The 27217-nt window shown below is 40.2% G+C and overlaps 1 long non-coding RNA gene across 1 annotated transcript; it reads right to left on the reverse strand.

Annotated features, from left to right (window-relative positions):
* Window positions 1–671: 671 nt before the first annotated feature.
* On the reverse strand, window positions 672–7371 carry LOC120519172. The gene is made up of 3 exons (XR_005631405.1): window positions 7262–7371; window positions 3095–3169; window positions 672–800 (listed from the first exon to the last, which is right to left on the reverse strand). It is a non-coding gene; the product is annotated as an uncharacterized LOC120519172 (long non-coding RNA).
* Between the last annotated feature and the right edge of the window lie 19846 nt (window positions 7372–27217).

Here is a 27217-nt window from a genome sequence, read left to right on the forward strand (position 1 = left end):
AAATCCTTAACAAAGAAACAGAAAACGCCCCAAAAAAGACAGTAACTACAAAGAGTAGCAATAATCAAAAGAAGGACTCACCAAGCCACCAAGCACATTCAATGAACAGCAAGGGACTACATTTCGCATCAGCCTTTATAGGGCTGGGAGCAATCCTTCAGAACCACCTACAAAATACAACGAACATCAGAGAATGACTCTAAGCACACAGAAACTAAATAATAAACAAAACCTACATAAAATACATAATTAGACAAATAAAATAATAACAATAACAACATAAATGATAATAAGCAAAGAAATAAAAATGAATTAAAGGACATAAAAAAGGAATTTAAACATAACCCTGACTTTAAAATAAGTGTTGACCACTGAAAGTTGGACTTAAAGTTACTTTTTGTTAAATAAAAAAAAAAACATACAGGGAGGTAACCAGGATGCAAACTCACAATCTCCTTACTGCGTGACAGCCATGCTACCATTGCTTGATTTCCACTTGTCAACTGCTGACATTCGACTCAACCATTACTATTCTTAGAGGAGCAGAGGCATATAATGCATTTCTTTTAACATATTCAACTTAAATTGGTTTTATTGACATGAAAATCTGTATTTTGTTGTGCTGCTCTAAAGGAAACAAAAGTCCTCTTCTTACAATGCAGAAGAACAGAACAGACTTTGATAAACTTCACATCAGAATGCGACGACCATCTCTGGGGTCACTGTGTTTTTATATGCTGCTGACAGGAAGGGGAGGAGCTTTCTTCAGCTGGATGCCCTCAAGGGGTGGCTCCTCCAGGCTGTAAGGGAAGAAGGACACAAGTCTGTCAACGGCAGCGCCCCCTCTTGCCCCAGGGTGGTATTACTTACTTTAAGATGGCTTTAAGGCCTGGAAGATGACACTCTGGCATGCATGCATGAATCTATTATATAAAAAAATCATCTCGGGGAGACACTTCTTCCACGTCACACCCTACTTACAAACAATTTCTTGGAGACACTTTAACGTCCTGGGAGACAAGGAAGTGAGACAAAAGGACAGTTGCTATACAGGATTTTAAACGTTCGTCACTCAGCACGACATGCAGATCACACAGCTCGGTAGCAGCAGCTGCAAGCTAGCAGCTGATTTGTCTGCATCTCCTTAGCATGTGTTCAGCCACTCCCTTCACAACGTGAGTGGCAGAGACGCGAAGTGGCAAGCATGAAGTGCACCCCTGGAGAGAGGGGTTGGTCGGTGGGTGAGCAAAGCCAGTAGGGGGCAAAGACCCCTAGTATATATATATATATATATATTGTCGGAGATGGCTGGGGTGGCGACCCGGCCGGGACGCCTAGGAAGAACGGAGGAGGGCTTACGCCTTCCCCAGACTATGTGGGGGCGGCCACCCTGGTTCCTTTGTGGGCCACGGGTACAGAGCTTAGAAGTTCATCCCTGTAGGGGCCCATGGTCACCGCCAGGGGGTGCCCCTGTGCCTTTAGAGCCCTGGACCTCTGCACTTCCGCCACACCCAGAAGTGCTGGGGGGAAGAAGACTGGGGACACCCGGAGTGCTTCCGGGTACGCAGCTGACACTTCCGCCACATGGGGGTGTGTCGGTGGGAGATTGCAGGGAAGCACCTGGAGCACATCCGGGTGCGTATAAAAGGGGCCGCCTCCCTTCATACGATGGCGAGAGTCAGGAGCGGAGTGGACTGAGATGAAGAGGAGAGAAGGAGGCGGTCTGAAGAAAGGCATTGTGTGGCCAGGACTTTGAGGACTTTTGGGGTTTGTGCACACTTTAAACCTGTAAATCCATATATATATATATATATACACTCACCTAAAGGATTATTAGGAACACCTGTTCAATTTCTCATTAATGCAATTATCTAATCAACCAATCACTTGGCAGTTGCTTCAATGCATTTAGGGGAGTGGTCCTGGTCAAGACAATCTCCTGAACTCCAAACTGAATGTCATAATGGGAAAGAAAGGTGATTTAAGCAATTTTGAGCGTGGCATGGTTGTTGGTGCCAGACGGGCCGGTCTGAGTATTTCACAATCTGCTCAGTTACTGGGATTTTCACGCACAACCATTTCTAGGGTTTACAAAGAATGGTGTGAAAAGGGAAAAGCATCCAGTATGCGGCAGTCCTGTGGGCGAAAATGCCTTGTTGATGCTAGAGGTCAGAGGAGAATGGGGCCGACTGATTCAAGCTGATAGAAGAGCAACTTTGACTGAAATAACCACTCGTTACAACCGAGGTATGCAGCAAAGCATTTGTGAAGCCACAACACGCACAACCTTGAGGCGGATGGGCTACAACAGCAGAAGACCCCACCGGGTACCACTCATCTCCACTACAAATAGGAAAAAGAGGCTACAATTTGCACGAGCTCACCAAAATTGGACAGTTGAAGACTGGAAAAATGTTGCCTGGTCTGATGAGTCTGGATTTCTGTTGAGACATTCAAATGGTAGAGTCAGAATTTGGCGTAAACAGAATGAGAACATTGATCCATCATGCCTTGTTACCACTGTGCAGGCTGCTGGTGGTGGTGTAATGGTGTGGGGGATGTTTTCTTGGCACACTTTAGGTCTCTTAGTGCCAATTGGGCATCGTTTAAATACCACGGGCTACCTGAGCATTGTTTCTGACCATGTCCATCCCTTCATGACCATCCCTTCATGACCACCATGTACCCATCCTCTGATGGCTACTTACAGCAGGATAATGCACCATGTCACAAAGCTCGAGTCATTTCAAATTGGTTTCTTGAACATGACAATGAGTTCACTCTACTAAAATGACCCCCACAGTCACCAGATCACAACCCAGTAGAGCATCTTTGGGAGCTTCGTGCCCTGGATGTGCATCCCACAAATCTCCATCAACTGCAAGATGCTATCCTATCAATATGGGCCAACATTTCTAAAGAATGCTTTCAGCACCTTGTTGAATCAATGCCACGTAGAATTAAGGCAGTTCTGAAGGCGAAAGGGGGTCAAACACCGTATTAGTATGGTGTTCCTAATAATCCTTTAGGTGAGTGTATATATATATATATATATAGAGAGAGAGAGAGAGGTTCTTTGGATTTAAGTACTTACAGCAAGAAGTGGTGGGTCCAGGTGGAGGAACACTTGCAGTTTTATCATTGATGGTAATGTTTTCAGTCTTCTGACCTGCAGAGGATGATGTAAAAAGGTGTTAGTACACAGCACCATCCTGTGGAATAGCAGGAAATTACCATTACTAGAGCCCTTAGCCCTAATACATGAATGGGGGGGGTCTCCAAGACCCCCAGTCGCAGATTATCAAATTCTTTCCCTTTCAAGGTAATACGATGGCCATGAAATTTCATGACTTTTCATTTTGTGCTGTCTTGAAAAATGTGCCAAAATCCCCTTCTCAATAGCTTAGTGCAGTAGTTGGGGGTCTCCGAGACCCCCACATTTATGGAAAAGTTACCATTTTTGTACGAGCGTTTTTGCTTTGTTTTATATTTTATATTTGAATTTTCTATTTAAATTTGTATTTTCTTTGGTTTAGATTTTCTTAGTCCTGCCTGAGACATTGCTGGTGTATAGTTTATTGAGGAGCAAGTCTAGTTGATTTGTTTATGAACAATGAGTTGACGACCAACAAAGAAATTCAATGCAAGTGAAGCCCTGGCTGAAATAATGAAGGAGTTGTCGGATTTTGATACATCAGACAACTCAAATGAAGAGGACAATGATGATGGAAGTGACACTATGTCAAGTGATGAGGAAACAAAAATTGATGTTGATTATTGTGACAGTGAAATGGAGTTATGTTCTGGTGACAGTGACTCAGAGGAGGAACAGGACAATAACAGATCAACAAGTGATGAGGAATCCGCTGAAATGATGTTGCGTGATGGCAGAATCAAATGTTTGATGAAGAAACCTTGCAACAGAAGAACCCCAAGTCGAAATATTGTCCGTGACAACCGAATGGGAATACCAGCTTCCGGACTCAATCCAGCAGATGTAAAAGCATGCTTTGATCTCTTTCTTAAACCAAGGATGAAAGACATTATTATTAGATATTCGAATGAAAAGGGAAGAAAAAAATTTCAAGACAATTGGAAAGACATATACAGTATGTCATAGAGTTTGATGGATTCATTGGCGTGCTACTGTTGATTGGAGTTTTCAAGGCAAGGAATGAAGATGTACAAGAATTGTGGGAAGAGAAGTATGGAAGGCCCCAAATATGAGCAACAATGAACAGTAAATGATTCGATCAAAGCCTAAATTTTGGATGGTAACCGATGCTGTTACAAGTTATTGTATAAACTTTCAGTTGTTCTCCTTGAAAGAAGGAACTGCTCCAGAAACTCGTCAAGGAGTAAGAGTAGTGCATGACTTATATAACCACCTGTACGGCACAGGCAGGAACATAACGTGATAATCTCTTCACAGACTACAAGCTGGCTTTGGATTTGATGCAGAAGCTTACTACAATCCTGGGCACAATGAGAAAGAGTAAGAAGGAGATCCCACAAGAGATGTTACCATTGAGAAAAGAGAATGGCATTTTCAACAGTTTTTGGATTCAGAAAAGACCAAGTTGCAATGTGCTCATACGTTCCAAAGAAGAATAAAGCAGTAGTTCTTCTAAGCACAATGCACAATGATGATAAAGTTGCCACTGATGAAACAGAGAAGCCCAGAATGATAACTGACTTTAATCATGAAAAAAGGGGGTGTTGATAATCTGGACAAAATTGTTCCCACGTACAGTGTCAAGCGCAAAACCAAGAGATGGCCTGTTGTTGTGTTCTCCAACTTGCTGGAAATTGGTGCCTACAATGCCCTTGTAATCTGGATGTGCCGCCATCCTGAATGGAATAATCATTGTCGACTCTTCCTGTGTGAGTTAGGTGAATCTTTGACGAAACCACTGACTGAGCGCCATTCTGAAACACAACAAGCACTACGACACAGTGTCAAACGTTCCATTGAGAGCACTGGAGTTGCTGTTCCGCTGAAACGGCCCCGTGGAGATGCAGCAAATGTAGCTAAGAAGCGACGCTGTCACATGTGCCCAAGGGCAAAGGAGAGAAAGATAAAGGCTGCTTGCTCCTAGTGCAAACTTCCGGTTTGCCAGGAACATTCAGAGCTTTCCATGGATGAGGGTTAAGCTGCCCCCTATGCATGTGGGTGCACGTGTATTATTTGTAGGTATTAAATAACATTTCACTGTCGATTTTCAATATTGTTAGATGATTATCACTTATAATGTACTTCCTATTTATGTTATATATTCAATTATGGTCATAACATGCTGGGGTCACAAATGGATATGTGCTTAATAAGAATAAACTGAATTAAATAAACAATTGAATATTGGTGCTTAAATTAGCCATATGTGTCTGAGTATGCCTTGAAATAGAATGGGGTCTGCCCAGGGTTGGTTTCTGCTTCCTTGCACCCACTGCTGCTGACAATGGCGGTACCCTCCTTGCGACTCAGGTGTGATTTGCATGAAATGGGTTTGAGGATACATGTTAAAGGAACAAGAACTGTGACTTAAGGCAATATAGTAAAAGACAGATAACTCAGTTTGTATCTTCTCTTAAGGCAGAGCAATATAATCCATTTGGAATGATTAGGGTCATAATAACTTAGTCACATCTCTTTATGAACTGAACACCATGTAGCACTCAGTGGAACTTACAGGTCCTAAAACAGAGCACTTTATTGCCTTTAGTTGGTGTCACCAGCACTAACGATTTTCAATAAGAAATAAATTGCATGTGAATTATACTGGTCTTGGCTGCTGCTAAAATCAGAAGACAGTAAAACATACTGTTCAGATTTATTTAGCTCAGGAGGAACAAGGCGAGCTCAAGGACTCTTGTGGAAATTGAAAGGGAATGAAAGCAGGGAGCACTTCTTTAAACATTTTGGAACAAAATGATCTGTCTTGTCATGCGAACGGACACCCTGCTGCTTTTTAAACACTCCCTCATACAGGCCTGCTACTGTAACAAATAGACAGCGGTGTTATATAAAGCACCTTTCATAGTGCACACCACCCCACGAGACTATGCATGAGCTCTTATTCACATACTTTAAATTTGGAGCATGGCCTGGTTAGGTGACGGTTTAGGATCACCTAATGAGAACTTTTGATTTATAGTCTGTAACTAAGAAACTGGAGGAGCTTTTTTATGATGTATATTGTATCTTTTATTGTGAGATTTGGTGAAATGCAAAACAAAACACATTTAACAGTATTTGAATAAAGAACAGCATGATATCACTACACTAAAATAAAAGGGGACCTGTTGCAAATATACCTGAACTCATTGTACATGAAGGAAGATGGACAGCACAGAAGAACAGGAGCCTTTATAGCTGGACCAGTAGAGTCAGTTCAGAAATACAGATAAAGATATAATTAGCCAAGATGCAAAGAGAAAAAAAAGTCCGCTTTTAGGTGTAATTTCATGCTTGGCCATTAACTGATCTTTATGGACACATCTAGGGAGGGCATCCGAAGAGCAAAAAGTGGAAAACGAAATAATAATTCAGCTAGAGACACATACAGTGACTACAAAATAAGGGAAGTTTTTACATTTTATTATTATTGAATCACAGAGGATTTCCTTTTGTTTTTTTATACGGATCGTAAGAACCATTTGCTAGTTATTTAAGTTATTAAGTGTTTGCCTATAAATTAGTGCATAGTCTATGGGAAGGTTCTTAAATCCCCCAGAAGCTGAATTGAATTGGTTTATTCTAACTGTTTCTTGTCCCTCTGACTATAAATTAGTCTCAGTTAGTGACCTGCCTTGCCGTGTGTAAGGTATGGAGTGCACACATTTTCAAACCGTGCCTTAATGTGCTCAGTTGTATGTGCAGAGCCATACGTGTATGGCATATTGAATATGAAGCAGAGCATAGAGAAAAACCTAATCTTTAAATATAGAAACAATTGAAGTTTAACAAGAAGAAACCTTTTTCCTTTTTTTTGCCTTTTATTCTACATGCATAACAACTTTTCTCTATTCTTGGGTGGACTGTCTGCTGTGAAATTTCATTAAACCCTTTCAAAATAACTTTTGGACTGAGAGATTTCTTTTGGTATGCATTTGGCTCATGCTTGATCCTGGCTTACTCACCAGCAGCTAAACTGATCAACAGAAAAAGACTCTTTGAAGTCAAAGTCAAATAAATTCTATGTAAAGTAGTCAAAGTTAATTACAAATATAAGACAAAACAATTAACTGCGTAATTACTCACCCCCTTCTAGTCAGTATTTAGTGGATGCATCTTTGGCAGCCATGATAGCCTTGAGTCTCTGTGCACAGGTCTCTCCCTGTCAGCTGTGCACATCTGCACACTGCCATCATTCTTCTTTGTTAAACTGCTCAAGCTCTGTCAGGTTGCATGGTGAATGTGAGTGAAGAGCCTTTAACAAGTCCAGCCACAAATTCTCAATAGGATTGAGACCTGAATGCTGACTCAGCCACTCTAGGACGTAACCTTTGTTGGTTTGAAGCCATTCCTTTGTAGCTTTGGCTTTATGTTTGTGGCCATTATCTTGATGGAAAACAAATGTTCTCCCAAGGCACAGGTTTCTAGCACATTACCTCAGGTTTTCCTCTAAAATTACCTTGTATTTTGTTGCATTCATTTTACTCTTTTAAGCCTTCCAGGATCTATTACAGAGAAGCATCCCCACAACATGATGCTGCCACCACCATGCTTCACAGTGGGGATGTTGTGTTTCTCATAATGTGCAGTGGTTGGCTTTTACCAAACATGGCATTTAGGCAGATAGTCATCAGATCATAAAACCTTCCTCCAGGAGACTTCAGGGTCTCCCGTGTGTCTTTTGCCAAGGTATTATGTTTATTTTTTTAGCAGTGGTTTTCTCTTTGCCATTCTCTCATAAAGCTGAGATGGTGAAGCCCCTAAGGCACAGTCTCTCCAGTCTTATGCACTGCAGTTTGCATCTCCTTCGGAGTCCTTATAAGTACCCTGGTGGCCTCTCTCACTCATCTTCTTCTTGTATGATCACTCAGTTTTTGAGAAAAACCTGCTCTAGCAGATGTGCAACTTTGATATACTCTTTCTATTTCTTAATGACTGCTTTAACTGGACTTCAAGAGATATTCAGACACTTGGATATTTTCTTGTCTTCTTAACCTGACTTGTGAATTTTAAGTCACCTCCTCATGGAGTTGCTTGGAGTGTTTTTTTTTGTCTTCAAAATAACTAATAACTCACCACAAGATGGACCATCCACGTAAGGTGAATTTGTACCACAATCAATTGAAGCCCCTGACAGTTGATCTCCAATGAACTAATTATGGGACTTCTAAAACTAGTTGGCTGCACTTGTTACGAAAGAGCAGCACACAGAACGGCAAAATGGTGTGAGGCCTTCGAAAATTCAAAATATGAATACATGTCTTGAAAATATCACAGTGCCTCACTCGGCAAAGGAGACAACCATAAAACCCTTTGGCCAAAGAAGCAGGCCACAACAAAAATCTTTCTAGAAGGAGAGTTTAATAAACAATAGAAAAATATAACAAAAATATTCAAAAAGGCAACAAAGATGTGCTCAGAAAAGACAAACAGAGGTAACCACAAGAGCTGAGAAACAGAAAAGGTGAGCAATCAAAGCCAAAAAGCCGTGCACACAAATTCCAACTAACTTCCCAGTCTGCTTTTTATGGGCTGGGGCAGTCTGTAGCAGTGATGCAAGGGATAGTCTCACCTCTTGGGGTTGTACCCACAAAATCCAAGGAACATAATGATGTTTAAAAAGACAGCGCATAAGGAAGGAAGGAAGGAACCCTGCCTTACACATAACAACACCAGTGATGATTTAGATGTTTCATATTAAAAGGGGGCGGCACAGTGGCGCAGAGGTAGCGCTGCTGCCTTGCAGTTAGGAGACCCGGGTTCGCTTCCTGGGTCCTCCCTGCGTGGAGCTTGCATGTTCTCCCCATGTCTGCGTGGGTTTCTTCCGGGCGCTCCGGTTTCCTCCCACAATCCAAAGACATGCAGGTTAGGTGGATTGGTGATTCTAAATTGGCCCTAGTGTGTGCTTGGTGTGTTTGTGTGTGTCCTGCAGTGGGTTGGCACCCTGCCCTGGATTGGTTCCTGCCTTGTGCCCTGTGTTGGCTGGGATTGGCTCCAGCAGACCCCCGTGACCCTGTATTCGGATTCAGCGGGTTGGAAAATGGATGGATATTAAAAGGGGCTAATGACTTATGTGATCAGTTAATCTGTGTTACATATTTATAATTAATTTAGATCACTTTGCAGAGATCTGTTTTCACTTTGTTACAACCCATGTAATGGCTTCAACTTTGACCGTTTAAAAAGGTAAGTTTCTTTTTTTTCACTCTATGTGTTAGTTGTTTTTACTCTTCTCTTAGAACTTTTCGTTTAAATTGGTAATGCCGAGCAGGCAGATTACCACACACTTAGACATTAATGAGTCATCTTCTGTTGACCAGAGTAAAAACATTCAAATTAAATCCACAGTGATTCAATGTATTATAACAATAAATTGTGAACAACTTTCATAAGCACTGTATCATGTCTCAAGAAAAATGAAAAGAATGACGCCAGAGCACCTCTGCTTGTTCGAGAAAGAAAGAAAACCCACAAATATCTCGGTTTTACCTTTTCCTCAGGATCCTCAAAAATGGACAACCCTGCATGCAGCTATCCCATTACTCATATTTCAGCTTTCCTCAACAGTGTTATGGGGCCACTGGATGAAGGTCTCAGTTTATACTTGGAAGATACAAACCATGCTTTCCAATTGTTTGACAGCTTTAGGTTTCACAGTCCTGACTGCTTTATCTTTACTAGGGGCATCACCTCATGGCACACAGTCATTCCTTACAATGAAGTGCTCATCACCCTCAGACAGGCAACCAACAGACATCTAGCCCAAGATCATCCTGTGAACACCCTCATCAGACTGGCAAAACTGGTTCTTACCCTCAATGCTTTCTCTTTTGATAACCAGGTCATTGACATTGCAATTGGATTTAGCTATGTGGACAACTTCGTCAGGTTGGTGGAGGAGTGTTTCTTTTCTTCTTACCTAGGCATTATACCGGACCTGTACAAAACATTTATCAACGATTATGTTGGTGCTGCCTTCTGGTGCTCCAGAAGTCGGCTACGGGAATTCATTAGTGATTTTACTTAACTCCATCCGTCTCTCAGGTTTATAGATGACATTTCCACCATAGTTCTACCATTTTTAGATATCAGTCTTTAAATCAGCTTTCAGGACAAAACCTTGTCTATTATAAGCCAAATGACTCACACAGTTACATTCTCTACAGCTTCTTCAATCCCTGCTATGCTGAAGACTCTCCACCTCTTTCACAATTCCATAGACCAATCCCTGGAGCCAATCCCAGCCACAGCTGCAGTGATAAGGTTGACTTCTGTAATGAAGCACTCAGAATGAAAAGTTTCATTATTGATAGAGGATACACTTCTCACATTGTGGATAGGGAACTCAATCAAGCCACGATTAGACCTTGTAACATCCATTCTTAAGTGGCCCCCCAATAATGAAACCCACATCCCGCTAGTCCTCCAATTCCACTAACACTCTATCCCCAAAAAAAATTTCCCAGATTTGCAGACAGATCCTTCGACATAAGCCTTTAGTCTTAAAGATCCCTTTATCTCCTTCCATTGACCACCAAACTTATATAAACTTCTTGTCCGAGGTGAGCTGCATTCTCCACCAGATACTTTGAGCTGCCACAGGAGCTGCTGTGTCACTTGCAAATATGTTACCAACAATGCCTTTGTATCTGGTCCCATCCATCATCCAACCCGCTATATCCTAACTACAGGGTCACAGGGGTCTGCTGGAGCCAATCCCAGCCAACACAGGGCGCGAGGCAGGAAACAAACCCTGGGCAGGGTGCCAGCCCACCGCAGGGCATGCACACACACTAGGGACAATTTAGAATCGGTATCTGGCCCCTCGGGTAAATTTAATACTTAACAATGGACCTACTGCTAACCTAAAAATTGTACTTATTGCATTTCTTGTAGGAGTGTTTCACCATCTAGCTGAAACAGGGAGACGGTTTGCAGACTGTTTCCGAGAACACATGTGAGCCATTAAATCAAACCCCTCACAAAGCCTGTTGTACCACACTTCACATCTCTTGATCATATGCACACTGATATCTGTTTGTGTTCTTTCACAGGGCTTCAAAGACACTTTTCAATGAAAACAGAAGAAGCTAAGCTCGGTCTAAGCCAGGGATCACACATTTCTCTAGATCTTAATGACTGACTAACTTTTTAATCTCTGCCTTCACGTTCTCACACCTACTGTCACCGTTTCTCCTTTCATCAGCCCTGGCTTTGCTCCATACTTCCCCTTCTCTATATGCTACCTGCTCTTTCATTTTCGGCTGTACACCTGATGTTTAACACTGTGTCTTTAACCTTCTTTCCTTTTCATTGAAAGTTATTTCTTGGCTGCCTTTTATCAGACACGCACTAGGTATGAAGGAAGGAGAAAAGAATACACAGACACACACTAGCTTGGGTCACCGACCAGCACTTTATATGTCATAACTTAAAGAATGCCTCCACTTCACTCAGGAATTTCTACTCGCTCCCACACACATGTCTTAATCAAATCCAGAGAAACTTGAACATACCAGGCAGAGAGGATGGCATGATAAGAGGTAGTCTAACGTGCAGAACCAAATTAATTGTCAGCTGTAATCTATAAACTGTAATTCTGGCAGTTAGTTTGATTTGAGCCTGTGAGTTGCTGAGTTTAAATTTCATCGCTTATCAGTCACTCCACACACAATGACAAATACACATCATGAGCCATAAACTACATACAATAGGCAGTAATATAATATGTAATAATGGCACGTAATGCAAAAGCTAAAATATGGAACTGGCAAGGAAAAAGCCGCTGCTTAAAATCCCATCATATGTAGCCATCTGCATGTCACTTGTAAATTATTTATTAAAAAGCCTGTGGTGTGAGGTCTGTGGAAGGCTTTGGGATTGTCAGTGTTAAATTAGGATCAAGTGTGGACATTTGTTGTTGAGATCATACACAATAGAGAAAAATTAGTCCTGTAGTTTAATCAAAATAATGTAAAAAAAAAGATAAATACAGATAGACACATCAGACAATAAAAAAACAAGAATTACGAATTGCAAGTTCAATGGAGGGTTGTTATTATGCGTGCTGACCTCATTTCTCTTCCCAAAGTAGGAAACTCAAAGGCATTACGGGAAGCCTCCACCAGATGTTTCCTGTGTCCTGCTAAATGTAGAACAGATAAATTGAAGTCATTCATCTATATCTGGTACCCAAATCTATGAGAAATGAAAGGCGACCAGAGGAACGGGTCAGGTTTCGAGTTCTGTGTGCCAGATTGCAGCACCAGGGCCTTCTTAGCTGTGAAATGCAAACTTGGCCTCCTCTGCTCACCACCTTCGTTTCTCCCACGAACAGCATTTCATGTCATTCTCAGTCCAAAAATGATGATGAATGATAGCAGTGGCAAAGCAACCCCACAAAGAATGTCTTTTTATCACTAAAGAGATCCTGTATGATTTTTTTGGCAAAAGTAAAATCATTGTGAATAATAACAGGAAATCTGATAAAAGTGAAAGGTGTAATTTATTTTCTGTGGGGATATAATGAAACATAAGGAACATATAAACTCTCAACAATATTCAGTTTTGTGTAAACATTTTCCTATTAGCCAACAATGCCAGGTTTGAAGTGTTAAGGGGCCAGTGGATTTCCATGTTCTGGTATCTCAGCCCTTCAGCTATATGAAAAATAGGAAAAAATGATGCATGAGTAGTGACACACAGCCTTTCAAACTGTGTGTGTGTGTGTGCTCTGATACATTTGAAAATGAGTCTTCTCAGTCAGCTACAGTGTTGAAAGGAGCTAAGACCTACTCCTAGAGCACTGGGTCAAAGACAGGTGCCAACACAACTCTGTACAGGGCATTGATCTACTGTTGGCCAGACACTCATTCACACTGGGACGTTTTATAATTTTCATTTATCCTAACTGGAATGTCTTTAGAATGTGAGAGGAAACCCAACTATTCAGAGATTACCAACACACACACACACAAAGTGACCACCAACAGTGGGATTTGAACCTAGGTTCAATAAACTGAGATTCACAAATGCTAAATACTGCACCCTAGTGTTGGTCGGTTTCTTTATTTAGTGAGTTCTACAAGAAACATTTGTCACTTATATTACAGGAAATGCAGGCAATCTAAATTCATTTCAAAGATGTCGCAAAAAAAATCCTATGGCTAAATGGACCATCTTGTAAGTAGCATTGCTTGGTTAAAAGGTGGAGAGATTGACACACTGGTGTCAGGCCAACAGTCTTCTACTGAAAGTCAGCAGGACAAAGCAGCTGATTGTGGACTTTAGTCCAAGCACATCTGCACCTTGTTGAAGAAGGAATGGCAACTGCCTCAGATGTCTCAGGCTTCCCTCACAAATACTAAAGAACTTCTATACATCCACCATCAAAACTTTTCTGTCAGAAAATATTACTGCCTGGTTTGGGAGCAGCATGTAGCAGGGCCGCAAGGCTCTACAAAGAGTGTGGACAGCTGAATGCATCATGGGGTGGGCACTCATTAACCTCTAGGATGTCTACACCAAGAAATGTCAAAGAGAAATTACCCATGATACCAAGCCATCCTCTTTTTTAGTGCTGCAGTCAGGTAAATTCTACCGCTGTCTAATGTGCAGTTCAGAGAGACTGAGGAGGAGCTCCTGTCTCACATTCCACCTGCATATCAAATAAGGAAAGTGTCTAGAAATACATAACACCCTATTGCTAACTCCCTCACATTGTTTTTTTTTAAGTTTAATCATCTATTCAGTTAATATTATCATTATTTACTAGCTGCGTGTGGTTTTCAGGACAAAAAGCAAACCAAAGACGCTCTAGCAGTTTTACTGTATTTGTGAACTTGGAGTGGCTTCAGATAACTCTTAAGAATTAACCAGAGCAGAGGACATGGACCCACCTTGGGCTTACTGCCCCACTGTCTTTCGTAAGAAGACACTGGCGATACCATATCTTAGCCGTATCACTGGCATATGAGTCCAATTAAACTTTGTCTCAAGAAAATACCACCAGATAGACAATGTGAAAAAGTCTTGCCTTCCATTGCTGAGGTGTTTCACTCACATGCTATTGAGCCGCAGCGTTTGCTTCCTTTCTACGTCGTGTCTCTTCATCTGTGTCATTAGCATGACGTCTTTGTTGTGTGGCACCGTTTGCTGCACACAGATCTTTTGTAGTGAGAAGTGAGGTTCATACACGTGCCGAAAAAATGTAAAAGTGCATGCATGTGCCATCTAGTGGCTGTCGTTGAGCATGAGCAGAGTGGACTACTTCAGATACACATACACACACACAATGGTCTATTGTTTTTATATGTCGAATTACGTATTTATTATTGTGTTAATGATTTTTGAATTTGTAAGAGTTATGTATTGTTATTGTCCCTAAATATTTGTCTCAAGGCACAGTCATAAGAGTTGAGCAACTATGCATTGTACAATATGTATAATTTGTATGTGACAGATAAAATTTGATTTGATTTAAAAGAAGGATGGATCATAAAATAAATGGAGAGAATGAACATCTATGCTATTGGCATCTAGTGGTCATCCAGAAATTCAAAGACCGGTCACCAATATGAGCACAATTATAAAAACGCTGGATAAATTCACTCACCTAGGGGCATAGGAGTGTTAAGGCGGGCACAGAGGGTTCTTGAGGTTCCTGGATGATAACAAAAGACAGTGAAGAGAGATGTCCATCAAGTCCACCAGTTGTTGGTGGAGCACAATCTTGGAATCTGGAATTGGAGAAGAACAGTGTGCTATCAGTCCTCATATTTTTTTGCAGGGAAAAGTGGTGTGGTTTCATATCATTTGCTTATCACATCCTTTTACAAAATTTACGATTTAATAGAAACAACAGCCAATAGCCTGCTGCTCTTTAGTTCCGCTTGCCAGAATATTGTGGTGCTCTTCACAGTGTGACTATATGAGGAAGGAGGAGTCAGGAAATGGAAAGCAATACCAGTAACTGTGGATGAAAGGGGTGCTCAGAATGGGTCTCTAACTGCCTCTAAAACAACTATAGTTGTAATAGCTCTCACATTCCCTTTTTATATTTTTATAACACCTTTAAATAAAATTCAGGAAGACAGACTAACATGCTACAAAATATTACGATTTAATTGGTTAAATACAGTTGTTCAGCTATTGTTAAAAATATAATTTTTGGCCTCTCCACCTACATGACAAGTTCTTTTGTGGTACACACACACTTTCACACTGTTAGTGCTTGCTAAACTGGGTGTTGGGCAAGGTCTTGAGGTTCAGCAGCTGTGGGGCATCTGATGGTGAAGAAAGATTCACGGATCTTGACTTTGCTGACGATGCTGTGATCTTTGCGGGGTCAATTGAGGTTCTGATCGGGGCTCTCGAGAGACGGAGTGAGGAGTCTAAGTGTCTGGTCTTGTGAGTATCCTAGATAAAAACCAAGATCCAGACCTTTAATGACTTCTTGGGCACAGTCATCAGCAGTGTGTCTACAGAGAGAGTTTCAACCTTGTCAAGAGGTTTACTTACCTTGGCAGTGACATTCATGTCTCTGGTAATTCTTCCTATGAAGTCAGTAGGCAGACTGGGAGAGCATGGGGGATCATGAGGTCACTGGAAATAGCTGTGGCTCTACTGTTATTTATGCAAATGGATGAAGGTCCAAGTCTTTAGAGTCCTGGTGCTTCATCTATTGTTATATAGTTACGAGACATGGACACTATCCAGTGACCTGAGATGAAGACTGGACTCCATTGATACTATGTCTCTTTGGAGAATCCTTGGGTACTGCTGGTTTGATTTTGTGTTGAATGAGAGTTTGCTCATGGAGTCTCAAATGAGGAACATTACCTGCATTGTGAGGGAGCGTCAGTTATGGCACTATGGCCATGTAGCGCGATTCCTGGAGGGTGATCTGGTTCACAGGATCCTCATTGTTGAGGACCCGAGTGGCTGGACCAGGTCAAGGAGACGCCCATGTAACACCTGGCTGAGGCAGATAGATGGTCATTTCTGGAGGGTGGGAGCGGAACGCATGTCTGCTGGTGGGTTGCCAACCAGGATCCCGAGCTGTTTCGTCGTGTGGTGGGTGCGGCAACATGCTGTACCAGTGCATGCACCCCAACCTGACCTGACCTGACACACTTTCTGCCAAAAGTCTACTATGCAATGCCACACGAAGAGCCCTCAGGTAAAATGATTCAATAATCAAACTTATTGGGTGCTCCTAAAGGTTGGAATCACAAAGGTGCAAAGCTTTGAACTGCAAAAAATGAAATCTTAGCAAGTGGAACATACTTATATCATGATATTAAATTTTGTTTATATTTTGTATGCCCCATAGAACAGATATGTTAGCTAAAGAAAAGCAAAACAACTCCCATTTAAAGTTTATTTATCTAGTTTTTGTATGTGTATTTTTTGCAGCGAATAGGATTTGGAGATATGCTGAATCTAGTTTTGCTCTTTTTAATGCATATTTGTTTAAATTATTTTTGAAGACATTTATAAATGTATAGGTGTTTTTTTCACAGCATTTTTCCCCTAAGGACAGGCAAGTGTCTTAAAGTCTTTAGGGCTACTTTACAATTCTAGTAAATTAGGGATCTTTGAGATTCTTTAAAGGAAGAGATTATGGCACCCACTTGGACCAATTTTATTTTTTATTCAGAATGGTGCCTTAGTGTACAGCCTGACTCAAAAACCTTTTTCAAAAGTGAGTACATTTAACACAGAAGGAGTTTGGCTAGATAAGGCTGTGATCTACATCTGTACATCAAAGAACTGGAATTACAGCACATTGCTGCCTTACTCCTCCTTTATGAATTGTGTTGAAATTACATGTCTTTTACATTTTATTATTAATTCTGAATAATTATGTCTCACACATTTATATTTTCACTATTGGTTTCATTGTGATGTTGTAATTATGTAATTACGTCTCCGTAAATGTACCAAAATTCCATGTCCTTTGTAGGTGGATCCCCTAAAAGGCGGAGCCAGCCTGATGTCATCACTCCTGGGTCGGCTCTCAGGCTATTTAAACTAAATGCAAAGTCCTGGGAGTAGGAACCATTGTCGTTTACTGTCAGAGTTTTGCAAGTATTGCTGTTTATGGTTGGATTTCCTGGTTATTGGTGATCCTGTTTCGGATTACTGGACCGTGTTTTGGGACTTTGCCTGCTTTTGGATTACCTTTTACGCAATTACTTTGCAATTCCTTTTTGCTGTTTTTATATTTTCAAAGAAAACTTTGCTAGGAAATGTTCTTTTTATAAAGACTCTTTACTTACCCTTTTCATGCAAGGATAAGATTGACAGTTATCTTTCTCCTTGTGGGATTTTTGTCATAAATTTTGAGATTTTTAAGAGTTGTTTTGTCAGCTTCTCACTTTTGAGCCTGCTTCACCTGAAACCAGCAGGTTGTCTTGGGGCCTGGCTTTGATGATAGCTACTATTCAGAGCATCTTGAAGTTGTGAAAAAGATTATTTGATTAAAAAAGTTGTTAAACTAAAATACATCCTAGGAAATGGTCTCATTACACCAAAGGGTCAAATTACATTTCTGTCATTTACTGTTATATAGGAATTGAAGCTGTTTTAATTTCTTTGTAATCAGAACATTACCAACTGAGGCATGAGCGCATTGTGACGTCACTGACACGATCCTTTAAAAGGTCAGTGCTGTGCACTCCTGGGTTATGTGAGATTGGATAAAAAGCCTTTCAACCAGCATGTGCATTGTGTTGCATTTTGACTTTTGGTTAATAGGTTTCTTTTTTTTTAATTTAAACCTTGTATTCATCTCAAGATCTTTTGGTAAATTAATACATTCATGACATATGTTGTCTAATTTTGATTTTCATTTATAGTATAATAAATTTCTTGTCAAGCCTTTTATGATTAAATAAGTTGAACACTTAAACAAGGCAAAGGGCCTAAGCTGAAAACTGGTGGCTTTTAAACAATCTGGAAATATGAGGCGGCATGGAAAGCACACATCATTATGAGCTACTGAAATAAAAAGAGATGCAGACATTAAGCAGATACATTATTATTTCATCCATGGAATATCACTTAGAAGGAGTGCTGCATTCAAGCCACTACAATGATAAGCAGTACTAAATATTTTTAAGTCAAAAAGAAAATTCTCTATTTTAGGGACTCGTATCAAACAGCAACCATACTCTAACCATAAAAAGCCCTCCATTAGTAATGAAGTATGGTACTAAAAAAAGGATATATCTAGTGCCTTCAGAAAGGATTCAGACCTTTTCACTTTCTCCACACTTTAGTTTATTGTAGATTAAATATTAAGTGGATACATTTGAAAAATGGAAAATAAATATGTAACAACAACAACAACATTATAGCACATTTTCATACAAATTTAAATCAGGTAAATCTATCCTAGTGAAAGAGTTTAATTTGTTTATAACAGGATGCTGGGGTTTAGGAGGATCCTTAGTGTTGGAGGGATATACTATGTTATTTCTAATATCATTAATTTTTTGATTGAAAAATACAGCAACAGCCTCACAGGTTTCATATATAATAAATATATATATGTATATATATATATATATGTATATATTATATTATATATATATATATAAATAAATATAAGCTAGGAAATCAACTCTGGCTGTAACATAAGAGCAGCCTCAAATAGTAAGGCTTTATTTATTGTCTAAAAATGTAATTATACATACATAACAGCATTGGGGCATTTAATGTATTTCTAGTAGGATTGACTACTGAAATGCAGTGTTCACTGGCTGTTCACATCCTTTTTTTATAGAGTTTTAAGTTAATTCAAAATGCAACTGAAAGACTTTTTACAAGAACTAGAAAGTACAAACACATAACTTCAGTTCTTAAGTCCTTACACTGGCTCCCAGTTAGGTTTAGGGCTGATCTGAGAATCCTCCTTTTTACATATAAAGCCTTAAATGGCCAAGGCCCCGCTTACTTACCTGAATTTATCATTACTTACAAAACAAAGTGCACATTAAGATCTCAATGCTGGTCTGGTTATGATTACCTGGATTAATAAAGTAACATTGGGTGGCCGAGCTTTTAGCTACAGGCCCCCGAAGCCCCCGTAAAATGATCTGTCTGCTACCATAAGAGGTGTCCTTTCAGTCTTAGCCTTAAAATCCAAGCTGAAGACTCATTATTTCAGTTTAGCATATCCTGCCTAGAGCTGCTGATTAGCTGTGCATACTGCACATCTGTTGTTGCTTGTTAGTACAAAAATATTATTAATATGATATTTATAAACTGTTACAGATCTTTCCCTATTCTGTTTCTCTTCTCAGTATTCTCATGTGGCACTTGGTGCCACTACCCTACTGCCAAGTTGTGTGCCTGTCTATGGAAAAGTCATCTCTGATAAAGGAACACTGAAATCATCGGGGAGAAAGAGTCCTTTCATCAGATTGGCCAGCCCATCACTGACTCAGCTATTGAATAGCAAATAGCAAGTGGTTGGGGGAGTATAGGCAGCTTGTTTGCCAAAGTCTCCAGGACTCTGACTGTGTCTGGCTTGTCTGTCTCTTTCTCTACGATCTGGCTGTGATGCTACAATTAGCTGATGGACGGATGTTGTTGTTTGTCATTCATGTTAATTCGTTTCTATTTAGTTTTCTATGTATTTTTATAAAATCTGTATTCTTATATGTGACAGTTTTATATTTAGTGAGTGGTATTATGTATTCTTGAATTTTGCCTGGAGAGTTGACACTGCACTGTGCACCTCCACTTTGTGAGGAATGCTGTGCAAGAATAAAGTAGTTTATACTGTTGTTTTGTATTTCTGAGGTGGCAATGATAAGTTGGCCTTCTATCTCTATGAAGAGATTTGTTTGTGTGTTATTTGTTTTGTGTGTTATATTTATCTAGTTTTTTAAACCCATTTCATGCTCTACCAACCTGGCAAGGGGTCTCTCTCTGAATTGCCCTTCCCAAGATTTCTTCCATTTTTTTCTACAAACATTTGGTTTTGGGAGTTTTTTTCTTGTTTTCTTAGAGAATCAGGGCTGGGGGCTGTCAAAAACAGGGCTTATTAAAGCCCATTGAGACATTCCTTTTGTGATGTGGGCTATACAACAAATATATTGTTGTTGCTTTTGCAGTGTTTTAAAAGCAAACAGGCTCATAGACCACTGCAACACACTGATCATTAGTTGTTCCTCACCTCGGGCTACATCATTCATTCATTTACATTTTCTGTATCCAGGAAAACGTAGCTGGTGCTATTAGAGGGAGATTTAGGTGTTATGAAGGATCACTGCCAGATAAACCTTTTGAGCATGACTGGAAGATGCGTGTAGGGAAACAAAAGGGTCTGACAACTAAAGGAAACTGAAGCCAAAACAAGAGATAAGATTTGAGGTTGAGAGAGTGGAGTCTGTGAAGCCTGGTTTAGTGATGTTTGGTGATGTGATGGGAATGTTTGTGTGCAACACCTTGGCTTAGGAAGAAGGAAACAAGTCTATTGTTGATCAGCAAAATTCGCTAAAGCGTCTTTCGCAGTGGATATGCTGTGACCTTGCTTTTTGAATATTATCCTGGAAATTTGCCATGCAGCTAGCTTAGGCGAACATTTTTTTCTCAACGCTTTATGATGCTTTGTGAGCCTAGCATGACAACACAGAGTTGTAGAATCCACGCTAAAAACTTTCTTGCACCTGTATTGAAAGATCGCTGCCCAATCTGCTTTGCGCAAGCATGATGTCTTAGCCTGATCCAGCTGGATATGTAGCCCACATACCTTAAAAAAAATGACAGTATTTTCATTTGAGTGGTTATAATGAGAATATTATGAATACTGCTACTACATATATAACACTGTTTCTGGGGACTCTCTTGATTTTCCACAGCACCACATGGTTAATTTGCATGTATAATTCGCCATGTGCTGCAATTAGAGTGGAAACGGGCCTTAAAGAGATCGACCTTCCCCACTTCTCCTCAGAAAACACAAGAGACCCTGAGAAATAATAATGATAACAAAATATTTATTTTTATTTACAAGACATTTGCACAGATTAATCGAAAAAGATGTTCCATCTGTGCCTACAGGTGCTTCTTCATATGCTGGAATGAACCATTGTCTTGTGGTATGGTCAATGTGTGCCCTAAGATTGGAACTGCGTGAACGCAGTGTTCTGCATGTTATTTACTTATTATGTTTGTGGCCAATTGTTGTATTTTGTTTGTGGTTAGTATCTCATCTTCATCTTTTGTTGTTTGAGGAACAGAAGTTCAGTGACTAGCACTGCTGTCTCACAGTGCAAATCACATTTTTGGCTTCAATATTCAATATTCTGCATAGTTGGCATATGTTTCATAGCCCTCGGGAACCCTTAGAAGACTGCAACATCATTATAATCCACTCAAAGCTAGTTCAGATCCTGCTTCTGCCATTGACTTCAAAACATTTTGTGGCATACAGCAAAGTTCCCAAACATTTCTGCCATTTTGACAAGCTCACAGTAATGTGAACTCCAGAGGTTCATGCATCACTATTGGTGACATATGAATATGGTGGTCAAAGATGCATAATAGATTATTTGTTGGTGATGGAAGTTGATGAAGACATGGTGAAAATGCTGAAGGTAACATTATGATTAACAATAATAATATTAATGATGCGTGGAAGAACCTTGAGAAGTTGTTGAATGAAGAGAAGAAATGGGATCATTGATGTTCTTTGAGAGAAAGCAGAATTATTGAGCCGTAAGATTTCAAATGAGATGGTTGCAAAATCACCAAAAAGGTTAAAATGGGTAAAACAGCAGGCCCCACTGGAATGGTGCTGAAAATGTTGTTAGGAGGTAGATAGTAGAAGGTAGAAGATCTTGGAATTGAATAGCTTGTGGAGCCAACCCGGACACAGACAGGTGGACATGTTGTTACTCACCACCACACGTGTTTATTTACAATAATATATACAATTAAATGGTCACTCAGTCCCAGTTTCGTGCACAAAACACCCCAAAACTCAGTCCTGGCCACTAATGCCTTTCTTCGGGCCGCCTCCACTCTCCTCTCTTGCCTCGTCCTCTTCCACCCGACTCCAGCCCTGAATAAAGGGAGACGGCCCCTTTTATAGTCTCCCGGATGAGCTCCAGGTGGCTCCCAGCATTCCCTCGTTGGCCACGCCCCAGCGTGGCGGAAGTGCCGGCTGTTCTCCCAGCAGCTCTCCGGGTGTCCTTCTTAATCTTCCCTCCAGCACTTCCGCCACACCAGGTCCCCAAGACATTGGGGCGCCTCCTGGCGGTGACCACGGGCCACTGCAGGGTGGGGCTTCCATGCCCTTAACCCGTGGCCCCCAAAGCAACCAGGAAGGTGGCCCCCACGTGATCCAGGGTGGGCGCAGACCCACATCCGGTCCCTCACGGCATCCCGGCAGGGTCGTTGCCCCTGGCATCCCTGACAAGCTGATAGACCTATGCAATATGATTTTGTGTCAAGGGAAGACTAGAAAAGAAATGTAAAAAAGTAAGGGTGATCAGTTGGAGTGTGTGCCATATTGAACAGTCAAGCTTTTGCAGCAGGTAATGATGGTGGTTGAAAGAGGTGTGGAAAAATAAATCGAGGTTAGCTAAAAGTTTAGGGAAGCAAGCTGAAGTATTGAGCAAACTAAACTAAACTAAAGGCATTATTTATACTCTGGATTGTTCTGGAACAACTACTAAAAATATATGAAATTCCTCAGCAACAACAGGAGGAACTCTTATCCATCAGCTCCTTTATCAATATTCACTCAAAGATTAAAGTTTTAACTTCTCACATTCAAATAAATTCTCTGTTTCAACCTACTGCAGGACAATGACCTCGTTGAAGAGCCTTGTCAAGGTCTACAAGCGACTGGATGCATTTTGGCTGTTTTTGTGCGCTTTTCTCATTTATATTATTCATTATTCATTGTACAGTATATTGTTGGCTTGGAGAGCTTGCTTTGTTTCAGAAATCCAAAATGGCTTCCAAATAATGAGATCACATTGAGAACAAGAGGTCCAAAAATCATGATTATAACAATGGTGATGTCAATACAATTAAGATAGATTTAACAATAACATTGAAAGCAAAATGAAAAACTTTAAATAAATATTATTACGAATCTGTAAGCTAGACAGTAAGATTACAACAGTTCCACCTTGGTGGTGCTCCTGCCCCAGTAGCCTTTTACCAACTACCACCCCTCAGAAGGTAAATTATTTTGAATCACTCAAAGAACATGGTCCCTGGTCAAATCAGACCAGATGCATTTAGGGAATAACTACTGTTGTTTAGCGTTTGTGTTTCCTAGTGTGATTTGTTTGTTTTTTTACATAAATAAATAAAAAAATTTAAGCTAAAACCAAACATGAGAGCTTCCTGAAGTCTGCTGTCACATAATCTTGTATTCTGCTCTTGAACTGATGGAAAAGCCTGCAGAATGTGTGCAGTGTACCTGTAACTTATGAATATTTTAAAGGAAAACTGCAGATAAACATCTGCAGACAGAAAGGACTAAAATGAGAAGCAGTAAATAAGGGAATAAAACAGAGACATAAAAGGACTCATAAAAGACAGAATCCTAAGATCTCAAACAGTAAAGCAGAATGAAGCGTTTCCAGTAGCTTAGCCGCCTTAACTCACTGATTTTAAGAGTGTGTCACATCAAAGGCATGAACTGTTTAGGAAGGATGGCACAATTTGTGTGGCAAGTGGGCTTTTCCTATGCCTAGGTTTTTGTGTGGGACCATAATACGTTCTCTTTGGAGGTTTTCTCTTTCACACTGGTGAGAGATCTAGCAGGGATTCTAAATACCTTGTGAGTGTTTTTCTGTGAGTGTTATAAAGACTGTATAAATGAGCACACATTTTTGTTCACAATATACTGAATGTACTATGTAAAAAGGGAGACAAAACAGAAAAAAGATTTGGGGATCCACCCTGTATATTATCACAAGCAACTGTATTCAATAGTGTGAGAGTAATCATAAAAGACTGAGTCAAAATGAGACTGTATGGGAAGGAGAGGTGGTTGGGTCTTTACAGGCGGAGGGCAGGAAGAGGCGGGTCCTTGGCGGAAGTGAGGAAAGTAGGAGGGAGTGGTCTGGCAGCAGAAGTGGGTGGAGCTCTAGATGTGTTTCCATTCTGGTGGTTTGTGGAAGAGAGAGAAAAGGCATTAGTGCACTTCATTAGACCCCGACTCTGCATCTTACCCTGAGTTAAGCCCTTAGACTGCCTCCCATGTGCACATATGTGACAACTACCAGTCAAATGTCTGGACACATCCAGTTATTTTCATGTTCTTGATAGAAATTGATACCTTTTCTGTCAAAATGGCATTACACTGATTTAAAAATATAGCCAAGGCCTTACTGTTATATCCTGTATAATGACTATTACTGCTTGAAATTACTGATTTTTAATTTATTACATGCATATGGCTGCAATTCAGCAACAATTTGTTCAGTGTCCAAATGGTCAACTCCTTTAGCTTATCCTTAGTCATATTTACATGCTAATTGGTTTTTAGAGAAACCTTTCCAATTGCATTTGCATCATTAAAACATGTTATTCTGTTTACTTGAGCTGCAACGTACTGGCATTCCTAAAGATCAGTTTTGGATTCACAAATGTCCAAAATGAAACAGCTTCTCAAGAATCATATCAGTCTATTGTATTTTTGCAGAATGAAGGCTAATCCATGTGACAAGTGGTAAAGATTTCATATGAAGTTGTCTTTTACTATCCTGACAGCACAGGGAAAACTGCATCTAACCAGGACAGCAAAAGAGTGGGGAGGCCAAGATGTACAACTGTGTAGGAGGACTAGAACATCAGAGTGTGTAGTTTGAGAAACAAATCACTTATAGATCCTATACATACATGGTCAGCAACAATACTCAGGTAGGCTGTGACATTTAAACGATGTTGAATTGGTACTAAAGGGCCGAAAGTGTGACAAGAAAATATCCCCCACACAATTACACCACCATCGCCAGCCTGAACCATTGATACAAGGCAGGATGGATCCATGCTTTCCTGCTGTTGATGCCACATTTCAACCCTACCATTTGAATGTTGCAGCAGAAATCAAGACACGTCACACCAGACAATGTTTTTCCAATCTTCTCTTGTCCAATTTTGGAGAGCCTCAGTTGCCTATTCTTACGTGACAGGAGTGGCACCTCGCATGGTCTCCTGCTGCTGTAGCTTCGATGTGTTGTGCTTTCACAGATGCCCTGCTGCAGACCGCGGTTGTAACTACTAGTTATTTGACTTACTGTCGCCTTTCTATCAGATCAAACCAATCTGGCCATTCTCCTCTGACCTCTGACATCAACAAGGCATTTTTGCCCCGAGAACTGCCACTCACTGGATATTTTTCCTTTTTTTGGACCATTCTCTGTAAATCCCAGAGATGGTAGTACAAAAAAGTCCCAGTAGATCAGCAGTTTCTGAAATACTCAGACCAGCCCATCTGACACCAACAACTATGCCACATTCAAAGTCACTCAAATCATCTTTCCTCCCCATTCTGATGCCCAGTTTGAATTTTAGCAGGTCATCTTGACAATGTCTACATGCCTAAATGGATTGAGCTTCTGTTATGTGATTGGCTGATTAGTTATTTGTGTTAACAAGCAGTTGAACAGGTCTACCTAATAAAGTGGCCAGTGAGTGTATATTAAAGTATTATTAATTACATATATTTATATGGGCAGCTTCATTAGGGGCACTGAATTGCTCTTTGTCTGACCCTCTTTGTCAGAAATAAAGGAATTCAGCATTGAGTAGGCTTGAAAAAATTCCCATATGTCAGACACTTTATATGTTTTTGAGACATCTTGAATTATTGGACAACTAGGAAAGTGAACCAGGCATTTAAAGCAAGCGATCTATGCCTTGGTTAAAAATGCAATCAAAATGTTATGATACTTTCTAAGTAAGATTTTAGTAAGACAAATGAAGGACGAAAAATCCTGAAGATAAACTTACTGGCACACCAGTTGTTAATATATAGGTTGGGCAGAATCAGCAGAGTTCCATGCAGTTTTACAGCTACAACTCACCAGAGGCCTCTGTGATCTGCAGTCATCCAGGATGTTACAAATGAAACTGACTTATGAATCAATATCCATACTTCTTAACATTTAAAATGCAATACAGAATGAAACACCTGTCCCACCCATCCCCTCCTCTGTCTCGATGATCTCTTAAGTGCAAATGAGTCAGTCTCCTGCCAACATAGGAAATGTTAGCCTGAATACTGGTGAGATGAATTAGGAGTTCATTTAGTTTTCTATAATGATTTACTCTTTTGATATTACAGCTGATAAAGTTCAGAGCCCAACCAGATGTGTTATATCACTTAATTCAGACCACATAAAAATGTGCAGGTAATATAAAAAGATAATCTTCTGCTTGAAGGAAAAAATAACAATGTGTCCCCCAGAGTAAGCAAAGTGAAATAAAAAGCACAGTAAAAAGGTTAAGTGAATGTAATAAAAATTCCCTGCATCTAGAAATATTTCTGTAAGTATGGCTGCTTTAGTAAGGTTTTATATTCAGTTGTCTGCTGTCAATTTAAAATATGAGAGAAAAAATTGCACCTCATGTGAAAGGCAATCGCTCTGAGGCATAATCACACAGCATCTTTTTGACAAAAAATTGCCCTTGATGTATTTATAAAGCAACTCATGGTGGTGTTTAATAAAGATTAATATATTAAAGCAAATGGCTTTTTTATTATGCTGTAGGACAATTGTTTACTTCATATCTTCCAAAAAAAGATAAAAAATAAGACAGATAGCTGGCACCCCATCCAGGGCGCTTACTACTGTGAGAGGTAACTGTCAGTAAGCCCCTGGCCACACAGGTAACTTAATTATAATTAAAGACATTTACTAAATGAAATAAAAAAGATAAGGAAAATCCCAAATCTAAGTAATTTGAATGTGAGTGTCAGTAGGCTTTGTGCCCCAAGAACCAAGTTACCCAAACTATTTTATAACAGTTCAGTAATTATTTACCGCTATTTACTGCAAC

This window comes from Polypterus senegalus, chromosome 1, assembly GCF_016835505.1.
Source record: "Polypterus senegalus isolate Bchr_013 chromosome 1, ASM1683550v1, whole genome shotgun sequence".
Taxonomy (NCBI): domain Eukaryota; kingdom Metazoa; phylum Chordata; class Cladistia; order Polypteriformes; family Polypteridae; genus Polypterus; species Polypterus senegalus.